At 46.3% G+C, this 20,926-nt stretch overlaps 1 protein-coding gene across 1 annotated transcript in view; it reads left to right on the top strand.

The window, feature by feature from the left end:
- The window catches only part of maml3 (mastermind-like transcriptional coactivator 3), a 496,690-nt gene that overhangs the window by 300,937 nt on the left and 174,827 nt on the right, over positions 1–20,926 (top strand). The gene's annotated exons all lie outside the window — the stretch shown is intronic.

Here is a 20,926-nt window from a genome sequence, read left to right as displayed (position 1 = left end):
TTTGGACTGTGGGAGGAAACTGGAGCACCCGGAGGAAACCCACGCAGACATGGGTAGAACATGCAGACAGTGACCCAAACCAGGAATCGAACCCAGGTCAATGGCACTGTAAGGCAGCAGTGCTAACCACTGTGCCACCGATACCTTCTGCAAAAATTAAGAAGTTTCCTCGGGACATGACCTATCTTTCACAAACCCATATTGTCTCCCCCCCCCCCTCCCCCCCGCGCGATCAGCTGGGATTTGTCCAAGCAATCAGTCCCTCTTACTTTGATGATAAGATTTCAGTAATATTCCAGATCTGAGGTTAAAATGATAGGTCTTAGTTACCTGGTTCCTCCCTCCCTCTCCCTCCCAGAGGACAATAATCTAATCACAAGATTCAGACAGCTGACATAATTTAAATCAGTGTTTCTCAATTCTTTCAGGGCAAACCCTATCATGGCCTCTCATGCTTCACTGAATTTATTGTTCAGTAAGGTCATGGTACCCCTCCCCCAACACCCTGAATTCTTTTTAAAAAAATAAGATACTTGTTTTTCTTATATTACATCAGAGACTGCCTTTCTAAATGCAGTTCATTGGCTGTAAAAGCACTTGGCGACCTTGTGAGATTGTGGGAGGCACTGTTCATTTTTTTTGTTTCTTTTTCTGGATGTTCTGTCTGTGGAAATTCCTCATTTCTTCCACCCTTTTTCTCTGCCGTGAATCAAGTTTGTTTAATTGCTACTAATCCCCGACCCTTATCTCCCTGCGACCCGTTCTCACGTTTCTGTGGCCTCACTTATGTCGTGCTTTGCTGCCCCTTTCCTGTTCGTGCGTTTTGCTCTCTCTCTCTCTCTCTTCGATCTTCAGCATAACCACCGACATTCTTTCCCTCTTCTCTGTTGCCTGCACTGCTTCTCTTTTCCCTCCAACTCCTCCACCAGTGAGAAACGCTGCTTTAAATGATGTCAGCTGTCTGAATCTTGTGTTTAGATTACCCTCCCCTGGGGAGGGAGTGAGAGAGAGAACAGTCAGTTGCCAGAGAATCCGCACTTTTTAACCAGGTCTTGTGGAATTGTCTAACTTGCTATTGGATGGCAAACAATTGCAAATGCTTCAGGTTTATATGAGTAAGCCGCAGCGGGGGTTAGGCTGCGGAATGGCGAGGGGGGCGGTCAGGTGGTGACAAACTCTGGACCCCATCCTTTGTTCTGTTCCACCTTTCTACCATGCACTGCCCAATGGGGTTGTGAGGATTGGGGGGGGTGCAGAGAGGGCCTGGGTAAGATACTCTGCCAGCGAGTCGGTGCAGACTTGAGGGGCCTCCTTCTGCACTGTAGGGATTCTGTGATTCCACCTTTTGGAAAACCGCTGGGTTTGAATTTCAGTCTGGGGTTGAAAACCCAGTGCCTGGATCATTCCTGGATCCCAAAGCTGCGTCAAGTTTGCATTGCCAATGTGACGCAAATTGGGCAAGAGGCTAGCTGGCAACCAGATACTGGGTGGAACTGGCTCTGCTCTGCAATGCTCTAAGGCAGCCTGTAGCCATGGCGAGGCTAGCTGTTGTCTTGTAGGATGGTGCAGGCAGGAGAGCAGAGGTTCAACAGCTTCTCTACTGCAGACAGACACACGTCCAATTGGTTAGAAAGTAGTTAATTGACCTGCTCTCTTTGAATCACCCTATTTTTTTTCCATTACTTTTATTCGTCAGCCGCATCACGTAATGGCTTCCCTAGTTGCTCCCGACAGCTGGTTGAACCCAGGTCCCTGGCATTGTGGGGCAGCAGTGCTAACCACTGTGCCACACTTTTCTAGCCCTGGAAACATTCTTGTCCCCATGGGTATTTGAAGTTCGAGCCCCATTATTTAACTTTGAGGGCACTGCTTCATCATAACTCCTACAGCGGCACAGTGGTTGGCACTGCTGCCTCACAGCGCCAGGGACCCGGGTTCGATTCCAGCCTTGGGTGACTGTGTGAATTCTGCACTTTCTCCCTTTGTCTGCACGGGTTTCCTCCGGGTGCTCCCACAGTCCAAAGAGATGCGGGTTAGGTGGATTAGCCATGCTAAATTGATCCTTAGTGTCTCAAGGTGTGTTGATTAGGGGGGTAAATACATGGGGTTACAGGGATAGGACCTGGGTAAGGTGCTCTGCCAAAGAGTCAGTGCAGGTTCGCTGGGCTGAATGGCCTCCTTCTGCACTGTAGGGATTCTATAATTCTATGAGATATTGCCAGTGTACTTGAACTGGGGGGGGGGGGGGGGGTCTTGACTGCACCCCAAATCCTGAGGTTTTACTACAATCAAGTACAGTTGTACTCTGATTACTGTATTGTATTCCCTCTACAAGATAATAAAGTTCCCTTTGTTGGTGTTGTGTTCCACTTGTGGAATGATGGCCACTTGATTTATTCAGGATAACTCATATGAAGCCAACAGTGGTCTATTGGAGTCATGTGGTTTGTGAATCAGGATGTTCCAGACAGACATTCTGAGGCTTCGGAGAGACCTGGCCGGGCTTTGCATTCAGCATCCCCCTGAAAAACACTCATCCCTCTCTAATAGATCAGGCTGCTTCATGCATTGCAGCAGTTATAATTTCTACATCAGGTTGGACAGGCGTTCTCGATATAAACAGTATTACTCATCGCCCCTCATTGCTCAGGCAAACAGATCACACATGTTGAGGCTTGTGGCGTTGATATGTTGACTGCTCGTGTCGTGATGCTGGTGCAGGCTCTCCCAGGGAGGATTGGAAGGCTGGATCCTTCTGCGACGCTAAATCTTTGGCTGCATCAGGGGCCCAGCAACATGCAGAGCATCAGAAGCCCTCACGCTAGATTTCACATTGACATGTAAATAAGGGCGGATGATGCACTAGCTGGCTTGCTGCAGAGCCTAACGAGCGCTAATAATAATGTCAGGATGTGGAATCAATCAAGCTGACTGAAATGCAATGGATAGCAACTGGATACTAAAATGAGGTGATGCACAGTCTTCACGTCCTAGACTAGAGCTTTGCAATTCAGACCCCTTTGCTTCAGCTCTTTCACTGTTGATATTCCGACTCTTATTTTTTCTTCTGTTTCATTGACTGGAAAAAAAGAGTGACAGCATTAAAGGGTTATGGATTTTATGTCCCCCGTTTGATTCTGGATAGTTTAATTCTTGTATTCCACGACTGTCTCTCCCTGGAAGGGAGGAAAAAGCAATTTCACTATCCTTTTTGATGAATTTATTCTAACAGTTTGCCTGACAGCACATTTTTTTGTCATTTTTTTTTGTGGGGGGGGGGGGGGGGGGAAGGTTTGTGAAAAATGAAACAGGTGGTTTCTTGCACTGCATTGGTCCTATAAAGCCTCTTCCCAGCTGAACAAGCACCCCCTCCTTTTCCTCCTCACTGCCAGTCCCTCCTTTTCCTTTCTCATCGTCCAACACAGACAAGCCACAATTTCACAGTATTTTCAATTGATTCCTACAGTTAGGCATCTTACGGGTATGAGAGAAACCACAGCATAGACTTCCCAAGTTGTTTATCAGCTCAGCAATCTGGATTCACGATTTCAGGGCTTTACTGGTGAAACCCACTAATTTGACTGCACGCAAGGCAAAAAAAAACCTAAGGAATGCCACCGCGCGCCATCAAAATATACCCCCAAGGAATCAGCAACCTCAGGGTTAGTTCTGCAGCTTTTATGGAGGGGGTTGGGGGGGGGGGGGGGGGGTCAAAACATCAGTCAGGGTTCCCACGCATGAACGTCAGGTGAGATGTCACTTGGGCTAACCTCCGGGGATGCCTCCTGCGGCGGAATAGTTTCTGTTGGGGCTCACTCATCAAACACGGTGAATTACGTCGACCATGAGAGGGAGACATACCCGAGGAAGGGTGTGCCTTCAGCAGAAGGGAGAGAGAAAATAGTGCAGGGGAAGGGAACAGGAAAAATAAATTGCTTTGGGGGTTCAGAGGGGTGACCTGAATGTAGTATGCAGTGGGAGGCTTAATAGATAAAAGTGGATGTAAACAGTCATTAGTTTGGACTGAGGCTGAGTTCAGTGTTAAACCTGTACCCCCCCTCCTTCTGCCTATTCTTCTTCCGCCCCCCCCACCCCCGCCACCTCCCGTACACACACACACCCACACCCACCGCTCCCCCTCTGCGAAGCTCAGTGGGACCAGCAGGAAAAATGTATGGGATTAAGGGGATAGGGCCTGGGTGGGATTGTTGTCGGTGCAGGCTCGATGGGCTGAATGGCCTCCTTCTTCTGCACTGTAAGGATTCTATAATTCAAAGCTAAAACTCTGTGCTGCTGCTTCTCAAGTATTGTCAATAACAGGCGTGGGGTGAGACACACGGAGTGTACATTTTCCTGCGCTTCTCACTAAAATGAAGGAAGTCAAGCTTCTTAAAAAGGACGCACAGTGCCGTTCCCCTGAACTTTCTGCTGCCCTCAATTCAAATGGAAAGAATTCCGGAGAAGAGATTCTGTGGGTGATTTTTTTCAAATCCGAATGGTGGGATCACCACTGACACCCGTCAGAAGCTGAACCCTTGTCCTGATTGCCAACTCAGGGGCACGGTAACATCATCCTAGTCGTCTCTTTTGTATTCTTCCTACGAGCATGTGGTTTGAATTCAATTCCAAATACAACTCTTGTCGCATAGATCCATCTTCTTGGCACTATAGCACATGTTCTTTTCAATATAAAGGAGGTAGGGGAGGGAGGCTAAGGCCTGGGCCCTTTCTTGATCTGTGCTGTTTGACTCTCAAGTGGGGAGCCAGATAAATGGAAACATTGCTGACCGTACTGGGCACCTAAACGCCCGGCGTCTAGGGTCCGCAGTGGTGTATTGCCCTCTGAAGTAGAAGATCAGCCATGATCTCATTGAATTGCAGAGCAGGCTCGAAGGGCCAAATGGCCTACCCCTCCTTCCATTTTTTCCCTTTTAATAGTCTTTTCTCTGCCCTATTTGGATAGAAAGATGGCAACGCAGTCGCATGAGGCTGTTGACAGTGCTGCTATGGTGACTGCATGTTCTACCTAATAACGATTAGATTTCCCATTATTGCGATCCTGCCTTCTACCTAGCAGTGCCCAGCAACATTATCTTCATTTAACGGAGTTGGGAATGGCCTGGAATCAGAAGGGCGGAGACAGGCCAATGCCAAGACAGTCAGGTTAGAAGGCCCAGAGACATTGGGTCAGTTCTGGAAATGAGTGTGAGGCTCCCACAAACCTCACACCCAACACCCCTCCTCAACTCCCCTCACTCCTCAACCCACTTTCCCAGTATCCACCACAAACAGAACTCATGAGGCCTATAATAACATTTGGAAATCTTTTTAAAAGCTCATAAATCTGTCAAAATAAACAAGATGTGTAGGTTAGAGGGATTAGCGAGGTAAATGCATGGGGTTACTGGGTGGGTCTGAGTAAGATGCTTTGTCAGGTCGAATGGCCTTCTTCTGCACTGTAGGGATTCTATGAACAATCACTATAGTTAAAAACAGTTTTAACTTAGAATTAAGAATTTCTGCAGTGCAGAAGAAGGAGGCCATTCGGCCTATCGAGCCTGCACCGACAACAATCCCACCCAGGCCCTATCCCCATAACCCCACATATTTACCCCGCTAAGTCCCTGACACTAGGGTCAATTTAGCATGGCCAACCAACCTAACCCGCACACCTTTGGACTGTGGGAGGAAACCGGTAATGTAGAGGGTAAATGGCAGGAAACATGAGAAACAGAGAGAGCAAAGTCTTCCAGGAACAAGGAGACAAAAACAAAAGGTACTGGGAGGCATGGGGCACCAATGGATACAAGCTTTTACCCATTGGGGAATTAAGTGTTGCTTTGCTGATGAATACTCTTACCTTTTTGGTGCTATTTATTAATCTTCGTCTCCTTTGCTAAAATAACAGGGGTCAGAAATGTATGTTGCTCGAGCAGGTATGTGCCTGACCCCGGAGCGTGTAAAAGCAATGTGAAAATCAGGTACGATGACATTGGAACATGCGTGATATTGCGGTCAGCAGGCGTGAGTCGGAAGCACGCACGCCAACAATCAGGAAGCCAATTTAAATTAATTCAACAGCAATTGGCTGGGATTTGACGTTGGCCAGTCTGCCTTTACCGGTTGGCAGGTGGGACTGGTTGGAAAGGCAGGCTTTAAGTTTTAGCTGTAACCTCAATCCAGGGCGGGGTGAAAGTCAGGGCTGGAATAAAATTAACAATGTGTCTGTGGACTATGGTCTGTGTATGACTATGCTGCCCAGACACATGTGGCATAGTGTTCCACTGATATTTATTTTTTATGGGTCCGCAACTCCGTCAGGCAGCTTCACGGAGGCAGTGTGCCCGAGGAAGTATGTTGGGAATGCCGGGCCGCATCTCCCTTTTGTCAGCGCTCAACCATTAGCAGAGTATGTTTCACACCGTTAATTGGCCAGCCAGTGTAATATTGCATTAACAACACGATCTCAGATGGGAAGAGATTGCACCGGCACGGTGACACAGTGGTTAGCACTGCTGCCTCACAGCGCCAGGGACCTGGGTTCGATTCCCGGCTTGGGTCACTGGTCTGTGTGGAGTTTGCACATTCTCCCCGTGTCTGCATGGGTTTCCTCCCACACTCCAAAGTTGTGCGGGTTAGGTGGATTGGCCATGCTAGATTGACCCTAGTGTCAGGGGAACTAGCTAGGGTTAAAGTATGGGGATGGGGCCTGGGTGGGATTGTAGCCGATGCAGACTCGATGGGCCGAATGACCTCCTTCTGCACTGTAGGATTCTATGATCTGCTCCTCCTGCGCTGACTGTGTACCCTGAATATAAAGTTCAGAACCAGGGAGTTTACAGAGGTTTCTGCATTTTCTGCATGCTTTCTGTCTTAGTACAGCACTTACAATGGTGCTGTATTTTTATTCTACGCTTCTTCTAATTTAGGCAAGATTACTCTCTGGCTGTTTAATTTCTGTACTTGTTGTAATTGGCATTTTTACCCTCCTTGATCTCTTTACAATTTTTGTCTGTTCTTCTGCTCTGCCAGTTTTCTCTTCAATTTTCTTCCGTGACGACTCATTTCCAGAAGGTTCCGACTGTTTCTGAGGTTTGGTTTCAAAGTTGCTGGTTAGGGTTCCTAAGAGTGTTCCAACGACTCACAACCGTCTGACAAGAAAACATTTCTACACATCTCCGTCTTAAATCAACGACCGCTTATTTTTCAACAGTGACCCCTAGTTATAACAAGAGGAAGCAACCTCTCCACAAATACCCTGTCAATACCCTTCAGGATCTGAAAGGTTTCGATCAAGTTGCCTCATAATCTTTTAAACTGTAGTGGATACAGAACTAACTTCTCCAATTTTTCCTCATAAGACAACAAGCGGCACGATGGCACAGTGATTAGCACTGCTGCCTCACAACGCCAGGGACCCGGGTTCGATTCCCGGCTTGGGTCACAATCTGTGAGGAGTTTGCACGTTCTCCCCATGTCTGCGTGGGTTTCCTCCGGGTGCTCTGGTTTCCTCCCACAATCTAAAAGAAATGCTGGTTAGATGCATTGGCCATGCTAAATTCTCCCTCAGTGTACCCAAACAGGCGCCAGAGTGTGGCGACTAGGGGATTTTCACAGTAACTTCATTGCAGCGTTAATGTAAGCCTACTTGTGACACTAATAAATAAACTTTAAAAAACAACTCACCCATTCCTGGTATTAGTCTAGTAAACCTTCTCTGAACTGCTTCTAACATATTTACATCTTCCTTTACAAAAGGAGATCAAGATTGTACACAGTATACCAGATGTGGTCGTGTCAATGCCCTGTACAACTGAAGCATAACCTCCCTACTTTTGTAATCAATTCCCCTCACAATAAATGATAAAATTTTATTACCTATCCTACATCCTGGCTTTTTGTGATTCATGCACTGGGACATCCAGATCCCTCAGCACTTCAGAGCTTTGCAATCTCTCACCATTTTTATACTTCCTGCCAAAATGGGCAATTCCACATTTGCCCACATTGTACTCCATTTGCCAGATTTTTATCCACTCACTGGACCTATCTATGTCCCTTTGTATCCTCCTTACGTCCACTTCGCAATTTACTTCCCTACCTATCTTTGCGCATTCAGCAAATGTAGCAACCATACTTTCAGTCCCTTCATCCAAGTCATTTATATAAATGTATATAAATTGTAAAAAGTTGAGACCCAGCACTGATCCATAAGGCACACCACTTGTCACACCCTGCCTTGATGTGACACGCTATCAAATGCCTTGTGGAAATCTAAGTACAGCACATCACCAGTTCCCCTTTATCCACAGCACACGTGACTCCTTCAAAGAACTCCAATAAGTTGTTTCAACATGATTTCCTGTTCACAAATTATGTTGACTCAGTCTGATTGCCTTGATTTTTTTCTAAGTGTTTTACTATGGCATCTTTAACAATGGCTTCTAACATTTCCCCACTGACAGATGTTAAGCTAACTGGTCTGTAGTTTCCTGTGATCTGACTCCCTCCCTTTTTGAATAAAGGAGTTACATTTGCTAACTTCCAACCTAATGGTACCTTCCCCAAATCTTGGGAATTTTGGAAAATTAAAACCAATGCATCAACTATCTCATTAGCCACTTATTTCAAGACCTTAGGGCGGAGTCTATCCACAGGCCCAGGGATTTGGCAGCCCACGGACCCAACAATTGCTCAATACCACTTCCCTGGTGATTATAATTTTCCCGAGTTCTTCCCTCCCTTCCATTTCCTGATTTACAGTTATTTCTGGGATGTGTCCTCTGCAGTGAAGACCGCTGCAAAATACTTGCTCAATTCATCTGCCATAACACAACTCTCCATTATCAATTCCCTGGGCGTACTTGCTATAGAACCGATGTTCACTTTGTTAACTCTATTCTTTGATTCGATTTGATTTGATTTATGATTGTCACATATATTAACATACAGTGAAAAGTATTGTTCCTTGTGCGCTATGCAGACAAAGCATTCCGTTCATAGAGAAGGAAACAAGAGAGTGCAGAATGTGGTGTTACAGTCATAGCTAGGGTGTAGAGAAAGATCAACTTAGTGCGAGGTAGATCCATTCAAAAGTCTGTTGGCTGCAGGGAAAAAGCTGTTCTTGAGTTGGTTGGTATGTGATCTCAAACTTTTGTATCTTTTTCGCAACGGAAGAAGGTGGAAGAGAGTATGTCCAAGGTGCGTGGGGTCCTTAGTTATGCTGGCTGCTTTTCCGGAGCAGTGGGAAGTATAGACAGAGTCAATGGAGAAATTCTTACTATACATGGTTATATTACTGGCTAGTTTTCTCTTGTACTCTAATTCCCCTCATTATCACTGGTGGAGATCAGCTCATCCAGCACAGATCATGGATTGGTCCAGGAATCTTTGCTCTTCATGGCTTAAATTCAACCTTCCACCGAGCTGTTTCTTTGTAAGATTCCTTTTAACTGCCCTATGTAAGATTGGGCAGAATTTTACCCTTCGCCTGGGAGCAGGCTGGGAAATGTGTGGTGTGGTGGGGCATTGAATCGGCTGGGCTGTCAGGGGAAAACTGCCCTTAAGATGTAAAGGAGGTCTAACCAGCGATTGAGGCCCTTAAGTCACCGACTAATGGCCGTTTAAGGTCCTCTTCCCACATCTGCTGGTGTTGGCGGCGTCTTGCCACCTAGGGAGCCCATGGTTAAAAACCTGGTGGCCTCCCAGTGGGTTCAGTCGGAGGGATGGGGAGGGGCTGGTTTCCTCCTGATCTGGCACCCTTTGGCCCAAGGAGTCACCCCCCACCGCAACAACATACCTCCAGGATCAATAACTCCCCAACCCCCCCTCCACACACTCCTTCCCACAGACCTACCAGACTGGCCGACTCAGCTGAAATCCAGGCCCTGTATGTCAAGGGACAGGGATTGCTGCAATCCTAGTAGTGGCCACCACCCTGCCGTAGCACTGCTGGGATTGACAAGCTGTCAACCCTCTGATTGGCCAGCAACTCTTGGCAGTGTGACATCTTGCCTCAGAGGTACGGAAGCTGCGTCCGTAATTAATTCCCAAGGAATGTAAAATCCAGCCGTGGCCTCCAGAGCGTCTGGAGACAGACTCACCCTGGTTGCTGGGAAGGGCCACTGTGTACAATTCTGGCCATTTTAACAAAGCAGCCATGATTTTACCACTAAATATCGACGTGTAGCACAGTACTGACACTTTGTATGTACAATTTGCACACGCGTGCCCACACATCTGGCGATGTTGGGAAATTTTAAAGGCAAGCACAGCTCACAATGTGCAACATTTTCCAGGCAACTGAATTGAGTGCGCTGAGAATTCAGTCCGTTCATCTTTTGTCCCACAGGAAGCTGCTGCTGCAGTCAAAATTGTCAGCCACGAGGCAAGAAAGCTCAAAATGTGTATAATGACCAAAGAAAATGCAGTCAATCAAACGCAGTGATCCCATGGGCATAATTTACATCCTAGGATAGCCAACACTCCTGGAGTGGCCGGGAGTGTCCCAGGACTGGCATCAATCTCCCGGCCATTACTGAAAGTAATCTGAGAGATTTTTAATAATATTTTTGGCAGATAAATTAATATGCATAATGATTCGTACACAGAAGCTCATCATTCATTGCAAGATGGTGATCTGGCTGCATACTTGGCAGTGCGATGAGGTAACGTGTAAACCAGTACTGATGTGGGTCACGTACGTGTTCTGTGCTCAACAATGTTGTCGCCTGTACCTTTCCTGCTGGGCTGGACTGACTCGAGGTGAGGAGGTAAAAGGAGCAAGCAGTGGGCTGCTGGCTAGAAACATCAAAGTTAAAGTTTATTTATTGGTCACAAGGCTTACATTAACACTGCAATGAGGTTGCTGTGAAATTCCCCTCGTCGCCACACTCCGGCGCCTGATCAGGTCCTAATCAGCATGTCTTCAGATTGTGGGAGGAAACCGGAGCACCCGGAGGAAATCCACGCAGACACGGGGAGAACGTGCAGACTCCGCACAGACAGTGACCCAAGCCGGGAATCGAACCCGGGTCCCTGGCGCTGTGAGGCAGCAGTGCTAATCACTTACATAACTTTGCCTAGACAGCTTTTCTTCCCACCGAGACCCGAGGTATAAGGAGCACTGATTTCAGCCCTGGGTGAATTAGACCATTGTGACAATGAATACAGGAGGCTTAACTGGTATGAAATGGGCTTTTGCAGTGGGTTCAGTAAAGGCCTCAGTCTGTTTTTCCTCTCCCGTGCTTCATTCAAACCCGCTCACGTTATGTGACATCCTTTCCGCCGACTTCACCAGGAACAATGTCCAGCCAGCGTTTTGTTTTGATTCAAATTGGTAGCGTTTACCGGTTGAAATTTTCAGTCTGCTATGCAGCAGCCATTTTGGAAAATGAAACAAGAAGCACCTGATGGCTGTGCGTGCATTTTCTTTTATTCATTCATGGAACATGGGCGTCGCTGCCTGGCTAGCATTTGTTGCCCATCCCTAGTTGCCCTTACTGAGCGATTTGCTAGGCCATTTCAGAGGGCAGTTGAGAGTCAACCACATTGCTGTGGCTATGGAGTCACATGCAGGCCAGGCCAGCTAAGGACGGCAGTATGAGAATGAGGAGAGATTGACTAGATTATGATTGTTTTTGCTGGAGTTCAGATGAATCAGGGAGGATCTCATAGAGACTTATAAAATTCTAACAGGACTAGACAGGGTAGATGCAGGGAGGATGTTCCCGATAGTGGGGGAGTCCAGAACCAGGGGTCACAGTCTGAGGATTCGGGGTAAAGCATTTAGGACAGAGATGAGGAGACATTTCTTCACCCAAAGAGTGGTGAGCCTGTGGAATTCATTACCACAGGAAGTAGTTGATGCCAAAACGTTGAATGTATTCAAGAGGTGGCTAGATATAGCATTTGGGGCGAATGGGATCAAAGGTTATGGGGAGAAAGCAAGATTAGGCTATTGAGTTGGACAATCAGCATTGATCGTAATGAATGGCGGAGCAGGCTCGAAGGGCCAAATGGCCTCCTTTTGCTCCTGTCTTCTATGTTTCTATTTCCTTCCCTAGAGGCCATTAGTGAACCAGATGGGTTTTTCCAACAATAGACAGTGGTTTCATAGTAGATTTTTAATTCCAAATATTTTTAATTGAATTCAAATTCCACCATCTGCTGTGGCGGGATTTGAACCCAGGTCCCTAGAACATTAGCTGATTTTCTGGATTAATAGTCTAGCGATAATACCACTAGGCCATTGCCTCCCCTCCATATGTCCCTCAATAAACGCTTTAAAACTATCAGTTTCAAAATAGCATTTTGTTTCACACTCACAACATTTGAGAAAAGAATCCTGTATTAATGAGGTGAGCATGGAGCTATAATCATAGAATCCCTACAGTGCAGAAGGAGGCCATTCTGCCCATCGAGCCTGCACCAATAGCAATCCCACTCAGGCCCTATCCCCGTAACCCCTCATATTTACCCTGCCAATCCCCCTGAGACTAAGGGGCAATTTAGCATGGCTAGTCAACCTAACCCGCACATCTTTGGACTGTGGGAGGAAACCGGAGCACCCGGAGGAAACCCACGCAGACACGGGGGAGAATGTGGAAACTCCATACAGGCAAGGCTGGAATTGAACCCGGGTCCCTGGCGCTGTGGGGCAGCAGTGGCTAACCACTGTGCCACCGTGCCGCCCTTTAATCTTTACAAAGATGCTGGTCTTGGAGGAGGAGAGGTGAGGTAATCTTAAGGCTGCTTCATCCTGGTTAAGGAAAGCTGGACTGAATACAAACACGCGTGAATTAAATAACAGATTTACTTTCACACCACAGACGTCATATAATCAGGAACTTGAATCAAATGTCAAAAATGCTACCAAATCATATTCCACCAACATGTAAATGATGGAATCTGTTCTTGCGGCGGGGGTAGGGAGGAGAGATAAGAGATAAAATAGATTTTAATGGTGTAAAATCTATCAGCATTTGGTGAGGTGGTGAAGTGACAATGTCCACTGAATCTACACATCCCCCCCCTTCTTTGAGCTGTTTTATTTCAATGCAACCTTACATAAGCCGGAGGTTAATAAGCCACGTTATGGATTCCATGTAACTGTTTACAAGGGGAGAAGATAATCCTCGCAAAACCATTCCTGCAGAGACGGTTTACAATGGGACAATTGGATTGTCATGTTATGTCACGAGCGGGATTGGCTGCGGACCTTGGGTCCGCCAATCCGTTCAAGCTTGGTTGGGCGAAGAATTTACAGTCTTGTCATTCCTTCATGCCGCTTCCAGCTTTTCCGACAGTACAGTGTGTCTCAACAGCAGTCTGGTAAGCTCACTGTGCATTGAGATGGGAAGTTAATGTGGATTGATTTGACCCAAATGAACTGCAGAATGCTCAGCAATTCCCCGTATTAGCACCCTAGTGAGCCGGCATTTACACACTCGTGCCCTGCAGCACTTCGTCTTGCAGGTGTGTCGCGTGCGATATCCAGAGAGCAGCCGTGTGAAAGTTTGGTTCAGTCGCCTCTGCTGGGAGGCAATCCGGACGAAATCCTGATTAAACCCGAGTCAAAGCAAGCTTCGGAGCTTGGCTAGTTATCGCGACCGACGTCAACCAGCGTGCTGCTTTGCCTTGTGGTACACCGCGACCTAACGTTTGCCTCAGTCCTGATCAAATCCCACGCCAGAGTTTCACCAGTGGTTAACTGATTCCCTGTCACTCCTGGCTGGCTGTGAGGAAAAAGACAGAATCGATTGATAATAAAACACAGCTTGAGCTGGAGAACTGAATGGAATATTACTGTGCGTTCCTTCTGACCTTACTCATGAGCCTCTTGTGTGGAACTGCACCACAAGATACAAGCATACATGTAAACACATATGTAGAATTAAAAATATCACTGATAATAATTGCATTATTATAACATTATATCACACCAAATTGTCTCAAAGTGCCACACAATTACAAAGCACACCATCCATTATGTCAACAATGTGGCTGACTTACTGTGGGGTGCAATTGCTTTTTGACTTGGCACAGTGGTTAGCATTGCTGCCTCACAGCACCAGGGACCTGGGTTCAATTCCTGGCTTGGGTCACTGTCTGTGTGGAATCTGCACATTCTCCCCATGTCTGCATGGGTTTCCTCCGGGTGCTCCAGTTTCCTTCCACAGTCCAGAGATGTATGGGTTAGGTGGATTGGCCATGCTAAATTGCCCTTTAGTATCGGGGGGATTAGCTAGGGTAAATGCATGGGGTTACGGGGATTGGGCCTGGGTGGGATTGTGGTCGGTGTAGACTCGATGGGCCTCCTTCTGCACTCTCGGGATTCTATGACTCTTAAGACCCATTTTTCCTCCTTACTTTTTCTCTCCTCTTCAGCTATCCGTCACATCCCTTCCCCAGCTCAGCCCGCAGGGTGGCTGGGTGCTAAGAAATCCAGAAGGTTGTCTGGAATAACAACATCTTTATTCCTCAGGCCAAGGTTACTCCAATCTTTATGCATCTTGCTCCCAATAAGAACCCAGTGTGCACTGGTTTCATGATCATTCTCTCCTTGATGTGGTGGGAGAGATTTTTGTTCTGATGAATGCGTTGGGTGAGTGGGGACAGGAAGTGCTCACTGCCCACCTGGCAGTGCTGAAAGGCCCAATCGCTTTTTTAAGATCTGGTCTGATTAACATTGAATTGGCGAATTGTTAGAGTGGAACAGTTTCTTTATAGACCAGTGGAACTAGGTACAAGAGCACCGAGGGGACTAGTAATCTTGATGGGCCTGCAGCAGTAATGTAAAAGGGCGGGAAGGAAGCTTCAAGAGTAAAAGAGAGCAGCAGCTTAGAGGAGATTGCTTAAGGCTACCTCTGAGCTTGAATCACCCATGGTTTGTGGGTGGGTTTGAGAACCTGTGAAGAGCAATGGGGGTAGAGATTAAAATGGCACTGGTTTGATTTGATTTGATTTATTATTGTCACATGTATTGGTATATAGTGAAAAGTATTGTTTCATGTGTGCTATACAGACAAAATGTACAGTTCATAGAGTGCATGGGGAGAAGGAAAGGAGAGGGTGCAGAATGTAGTGTTACAGTCATAGCTAGGGTGTAGAGAAAGATCAGCTCAATATATATGGGTCCATTCAAAAGTCTGGTGGCAGCAGGAAAAAGCTGGAGTCCTAACTGTGCAATTTGACTCAGATTGGTAGACTCAATGTCGACTTAGACTCAACCACCAATCCCCAAACCTATCCTGCCATTTCTGGGAGGAACTCTGATGGCTGGAATTGAGTCTAATCAAAGATTAACGATGGGGAAATCCATCCATTGACTCTGTCTACACTTCCCGCTGCCTCGGCAAAGCAGCCAGCATAATTAAGGACCCCAGACATACTCTCTTCCATCTTCTTCCGTTGGGAAAAAGATACAAAAGTCTGAGGTCATGTACCAACCGACTCAAGAACCGCTTCTTCCCTGCTGCCATCAGACTTTTGAATGGACCTACCTTGCATTAAGCTGATCTTTCTCTACAACCTAGCTATGACTATTACACTACATTCTGCACCCTCTCCTTTCCTTCTCTATGAACGGTATGCTTTGTCTGTACAGCATCCGAGAAACAATACTTTTCACTGTATGCTAATACATATGACAATAATAAATCAAATCAATTCAAAATCAAATCAAATCAAAATGGCCCTCACATGCCACTGGTAGCAACTATGTCTCCTTCTTCATTGGTGCGATATATTTTACTGTGAATTGGCAAAACAGAAACTGATTTCTTTGGTGTCAGTGGTGTCTCAGTGGTAAGATTCTTGTCCCTGCTTTTCATAGAATCATAGAAACCCTACAGTGCAGAAGGAGGCCATTCGGCCCATCGAGTCTGCACCGACCACAATCCCACCCAGGCCCTACCCCCACATATTTACCCGCTAATCCCTCTAACTACGCATCTCAGGGACAATTTTTAACCTGACCAATCAACCTAACCCGCACATCTTTGGACTGTGGGAGGAAACCGGAGCACCCGGAGGAAACCCACGCAGACACGAGGAGAATGTGCAAACTCCACACAGACAGTGACCCGAGCCGGGAATCGAACCCGGGACCCTGGAGCTGTGAAGCAGCAGTGCTAACCACTGCGCTACCGTGCCACCCTTAAGGTTCCTCTGGAGTCAATGTGAGTTCAAACCCTACTCCAGAGACTTCAGCATATAATCAGGCCAACGCTTTCAGTGCGGTACTGAGGGAGCACTGTAGTGTTGGAGGCACAGTGTTTTGGAAAGGCTGAGAACCATCTGTCCCTTCAGGTAAAGATAAAGGGCAGAATTTGAAGCAGCTTCCAGATGGTGGGATTGGAGTTGGTTGGTGGGTAGGGGGGGCCCCGCTTAGGTATCATTTTACAGGGCTGCCAACATAATGCCGATTGCAGGGCCATCTCCCACCTTGGGGAGAGGCAGCCAGGTCCCTGTAGGTGCAGGCCCTGTGGCAGCCTGAGGCTCTATGGTCCACAGGGGGAGCCGCTGGCAGGAAAGGCAGCCCTGGGACACCAACAATCCCCCCTGGAGGGTTCATCCTGCAATGAGTGGGGCCTTGCCCCCTCGGCCATCCTGAATTTTAATTTGGACTTGACTCTATAAGGGTGCCTCTCTGACCTGCCTCAGCAGTGGTCATCTTTCCTGGTGGCACTGCTGGTGCCTCAGAGCTGTGGCCCTCTTCTTAAACCGGTGGTAGGGAAAGGCCGCCCGCTGTCCTTCAATTAGGAGGCCGTCTGCGGTAAAATCACCGAGCCAGTCCTGCTGCCAGAGGAATTTCCAACATTGGCATCTCGCAGCCTGTGGCAAAAATAAGCCCAGAAGACCTCATGACACTCGAGCAGTAAGTACAGGGGTGTTCTTCCACTTTCCTGACTAATTTATCCCTAAACTGAAGATTTGACTATTCATTTTATGACTATTTGTGGAACCATTCCATGTGTAAGTTAGACGTCACGCTTCATTTCACTTCAAGAATATTTAATTGGCTGTGAAGTGGTTTGGGTCCTGAGGTTTTGAAAGGTGCAATGTAAGCTCCTCCCTATGTTCTGGTCTATCTGGTTATTTTATCTTAATCTAGCTTTTTGATGAAACATGGTGCTGAACAAATTCAACCATATCAAGAGGGGATTTTCTTATTGTCGGCATCTAGTACTCACTGGACCCATACTTCAGAATCCTGCTCTTCCTTTGAATTGACTTATTGAATATAGAAAAATAGAAAGTAGGAGGAGGAGTAGGCCATAGGGCCCTTCGAGTCTTCTCCACCATTCATTATGATCATGGCTGATCATCGAATTCAATATCCGCCCCCCCCCCCCCCCCCCCCCCCCGCCCCGCCATTCCCTCCATATCCCTTCATTCCTTTAATAGAAAGGTAGAATTTGATTTACCAGAGCTCAGTTTTCTCACTATTCCCTCCCTCTCAAGCACAAATATGCAGGGTTCCCGAATTCTCCTTGAGTTACTCATGATTGACTTTTTAACTAAGGCTCAACAAGCCTTTTGGGCTAATTGTGATGAGCACGTTTTAGTTCAAAAACAAGGCTCAAGAGCAATGATGAAGCTAAGTCTGTTACTGTGTTCTGCTGGGCCGGTTCCCCTATTTACTCACTGCTACTTCTTCATTTAACTAAACACCCAAAGGGGAATAATGATCTTAATGGTCTTTGCCCAGCTTGGAATGTCCAGCACCTTGAACAATCTACTTGAGCCACTTTCATCAATTCCTTTAATCTTGCAAAGTAAAATAGGTCATTATGAAGCCCACTCCTCTTTAACTTTTCATCACAATTTAAATTGCTAATCCCCAGGATTATCAATGTCCCTTGCAGACAGGGCTGCAGATAGGGCCCAGCAATAGGTCATTTGGTTGCTGTGGTCTAGTCATAGCTCTCCTGCCACTGTGAGAAGGCCGTGTGTTCAAGCCCCTCTCTAGAAACATGAGCACAAAATCTTGGTTGACACTCCAGGTTGTGGGAGTGCTGCACTGACAAGAGGTGCTGCTGTCTTTTGGATTAGGCACTGAACAGAAGCCATATTTGCCCTTTCAGTTAAACGTAAAACATACCATGGGACTATCTCGAAGAAGTTCAGGGGATTTCCTGGCCAACATTTTCCTTCAATTAACATCACCAAGAGTAGATGGTCTAGTCATGAGAACATAGAACAGTACAGCACAGGAACAGGCCCTTCGGCCCACAATGTTGTGCTGAACATGATGCCAAATTAAACCAATCCCTTCTGCCTGCCCATAGTCCGTATCTCTCTATTCCTCGTACATTCATGTGTTTATCTAAAAGCCCCTTAAATGCCCCGATCGTATCTGCCTGCACCACCACCCCTGGCAGCATGTTTCAGACACCTACCACTCTCTGTAAAAAACTTCCCCTCACATCTCCTTTGAATTTTCCCCCTCTCACCTTAAATGCATACCTGCTAGTATTAGACATTTCTAACTCTGGGAAAAAGATTCTGACTGTCAACCCTATCTATGCCTCGCATAATAGTATAGACTTCTACCGGGTCTTCCCTCAGCCTCCGCCTCTCCAGAGAAAACAACCTTAGTTAGTCCAGCCTCTCCTTATAGCTCATGGCCTCGAATCCAGGCAGCATCCTGGTAAACCTCTTCTGCACCCTCTCCAAAGCCTCATTATCTCATTGATGTTTGTGGGAACAAATTCTGTGTACAAATTGTCAGCCGTGTTCCTTACATTACAACACTGACTATAAATCAAAAGTACGTCATTAGCTGTACAGTACCTTGAGGTTGTGAAAGATGCTATGTAAATGCAAGCCTTTCTTTCTTATACAGCAGTCACACTAAACTATTTTAATTTGTAGCTGGTTCTCCTCCTAATGCAACAAAATATTTTATTTGCCTTTTTTACTTCAGCTAAGCACTGTTGCAGGAAAGCTTACTGTGTGGTGCTTACAGTATTTCAGGACTCAATCTTTCTGGGAGCTTGGTCTTTTTCATCCAAACATCAGTGACCCAGCTCGACAATGTGTTTTTATGATGTGAGGAGAGTTTTTTCAGTGGGGTGAAGAGTTGGCAATTCTCCATTTTATTTCTTCTTTGCCATCAACCCAGCTAAAACTTCAGTTTGTTATTGAATGTGCACTTGGAAATGAATTTCCTTATCTTTTTGAGCTAATCCACACTAATTTACAGGATAAAAATCTATCTATATGTTAATGATGTAGTGTGTCAGTTTGTATGCATTTAGATTACACATTTAATGCATGCTGTGGCCTGATTGGCAGAGAAGTATGGTAGCATCCTTGGTAATTATATAGCTCATGGCTTGTACCAGGTTTCATATCAAAGGGGGAAGGAGGGAAACATATTATATAACTTTCTAAGAGCAATCGTAAGACTCACCTCCAGCTTTGACAAATAGTCCACAGCCATTTTCATATTCATAAGCTGGATAAAAGACACCAGAGATTACTATCAAAATGGAGATGAAAATCTTCAACTTTCTCTTTGTAGCAATTTTCTCCCCATCCATCCTGTTTTGCTCTGATCTGAGTTCCCGATCAATGAGAATCCATGAGAAATTCTTTGGAAGTTCACCCAAGCTTCAAACCTTTCAACCAAAACACCCCCCCTCCAATGCCTTTCCTCTACTGTCCAACTCTGTGGGATCATCTTTACTTGGTCCCAGTCTTATCTATAAATTAGTAACCATAACATCTCCAGGAGGAGGGAGGCAGTGGGGTAGTGGTATTGTCACTGGACTAGTCATCCAAAGACCCAGAAGACTCTGGGTACCTGGGATCGAATCCCACCATTGCAAATGGTGGAACTTGGATTCAATAAGCAAACTCTGGAATTAAAAGTCTAATGATGACCATGAAATCATTGTCAATTGTTGTAAAAACCCATCTGATTCACTAATGTCCTGTAGGGAAGGAAATCTGCCAATCTTGCCTGGTCTGGCCTACACGTGACTCCAGATCCACAGCAATGTGGTTGACTCTTAATGCCCTCAGGGATGGGTAATAAATGCTGGCCCAGCCAGCGGCGCCCATGAACGATTATCCTCTTATCCCTATACTTTGTGTTCCCTAAGGATTTATCTTTGATCCCTTCTTGGGAATTTGGGAACAGGTGTAGGGTTTTCGGCCTCTTATGTCTATTCCGTCATTTACTTAAATGGTGGCTGATCTGTACCTCAGTTCCATTCACATGCCGACTCTACATTGTTCTCGATATTCTTATGTAGCAAAAATCTACCTTGTCCTTGAAAATTTCAATTGACCAAGCACCCTAAGACTTTTGGGACATATCCAGTATCCTTTGTGTGAGAATATGATTTCACTTCTAACTGGCTTAGCTTTAACTTTCACATTATTTTCCCTTGTTCTGATATCATTTTCAGAACTTTAGAGGTCAAATGTCCTGTTGGAGATGTTTCTTCATCCTCAAATCAGGTTCCACGCGCTCACTGATGACACCAAGCTCTAATTCTCCACTACTTCTCTTGACCTTTCCACTGCCTCCATGTTGTCTGACCGCTTGCCTAACATGTGGGGCAGAATCTTGCTGGCAGAAGCTTGCCATTGCACGAGGAGTTCTTGGAGACTGACTCATATGTTCATCTCCGTTACTACAGCAGCAGCCACTACCATCAGACTAATCGTGCCTCGATTGTGTCCCTCCCTCCTCTGTAGCACTCTTGATGTTGCTGCTCCTCTTGTTCCACAGCAGAGTTCCAGGTTGGAGCTGTTTCCATGCCCCAATGAGGGCTGGCAGCAGGAGGTGAGTGAAGTCCAAGACAGGTGAAATCTTGGAACTCACCCATGAAGCAGTAAAAGCACACTCCAAACTGGGAAAGGCTATAAGACCATAAGATATACGAGCAGAATTAGGCCATTCGGCCCA

The sequence above is a fragment of the Mustelus asterias genome, chromosome 1 (assembly GCF_964213995.1).
Source record: "Mustelus asterias chromosome 1, sMusAst1.hap1.1, whole genome shotgun sequence".
Taxonomy (NCBI): Eukaryota; Metazoa; Chordata; class Chondrichthyes; order Carcharhiniformes; family Triakidae; genus Mustelus; species Mustelus asterias.
Note: the sequence above shows the minus strand (reverse complement) of the source record. Positions and strands in the feature narration are given on the sequence as shown.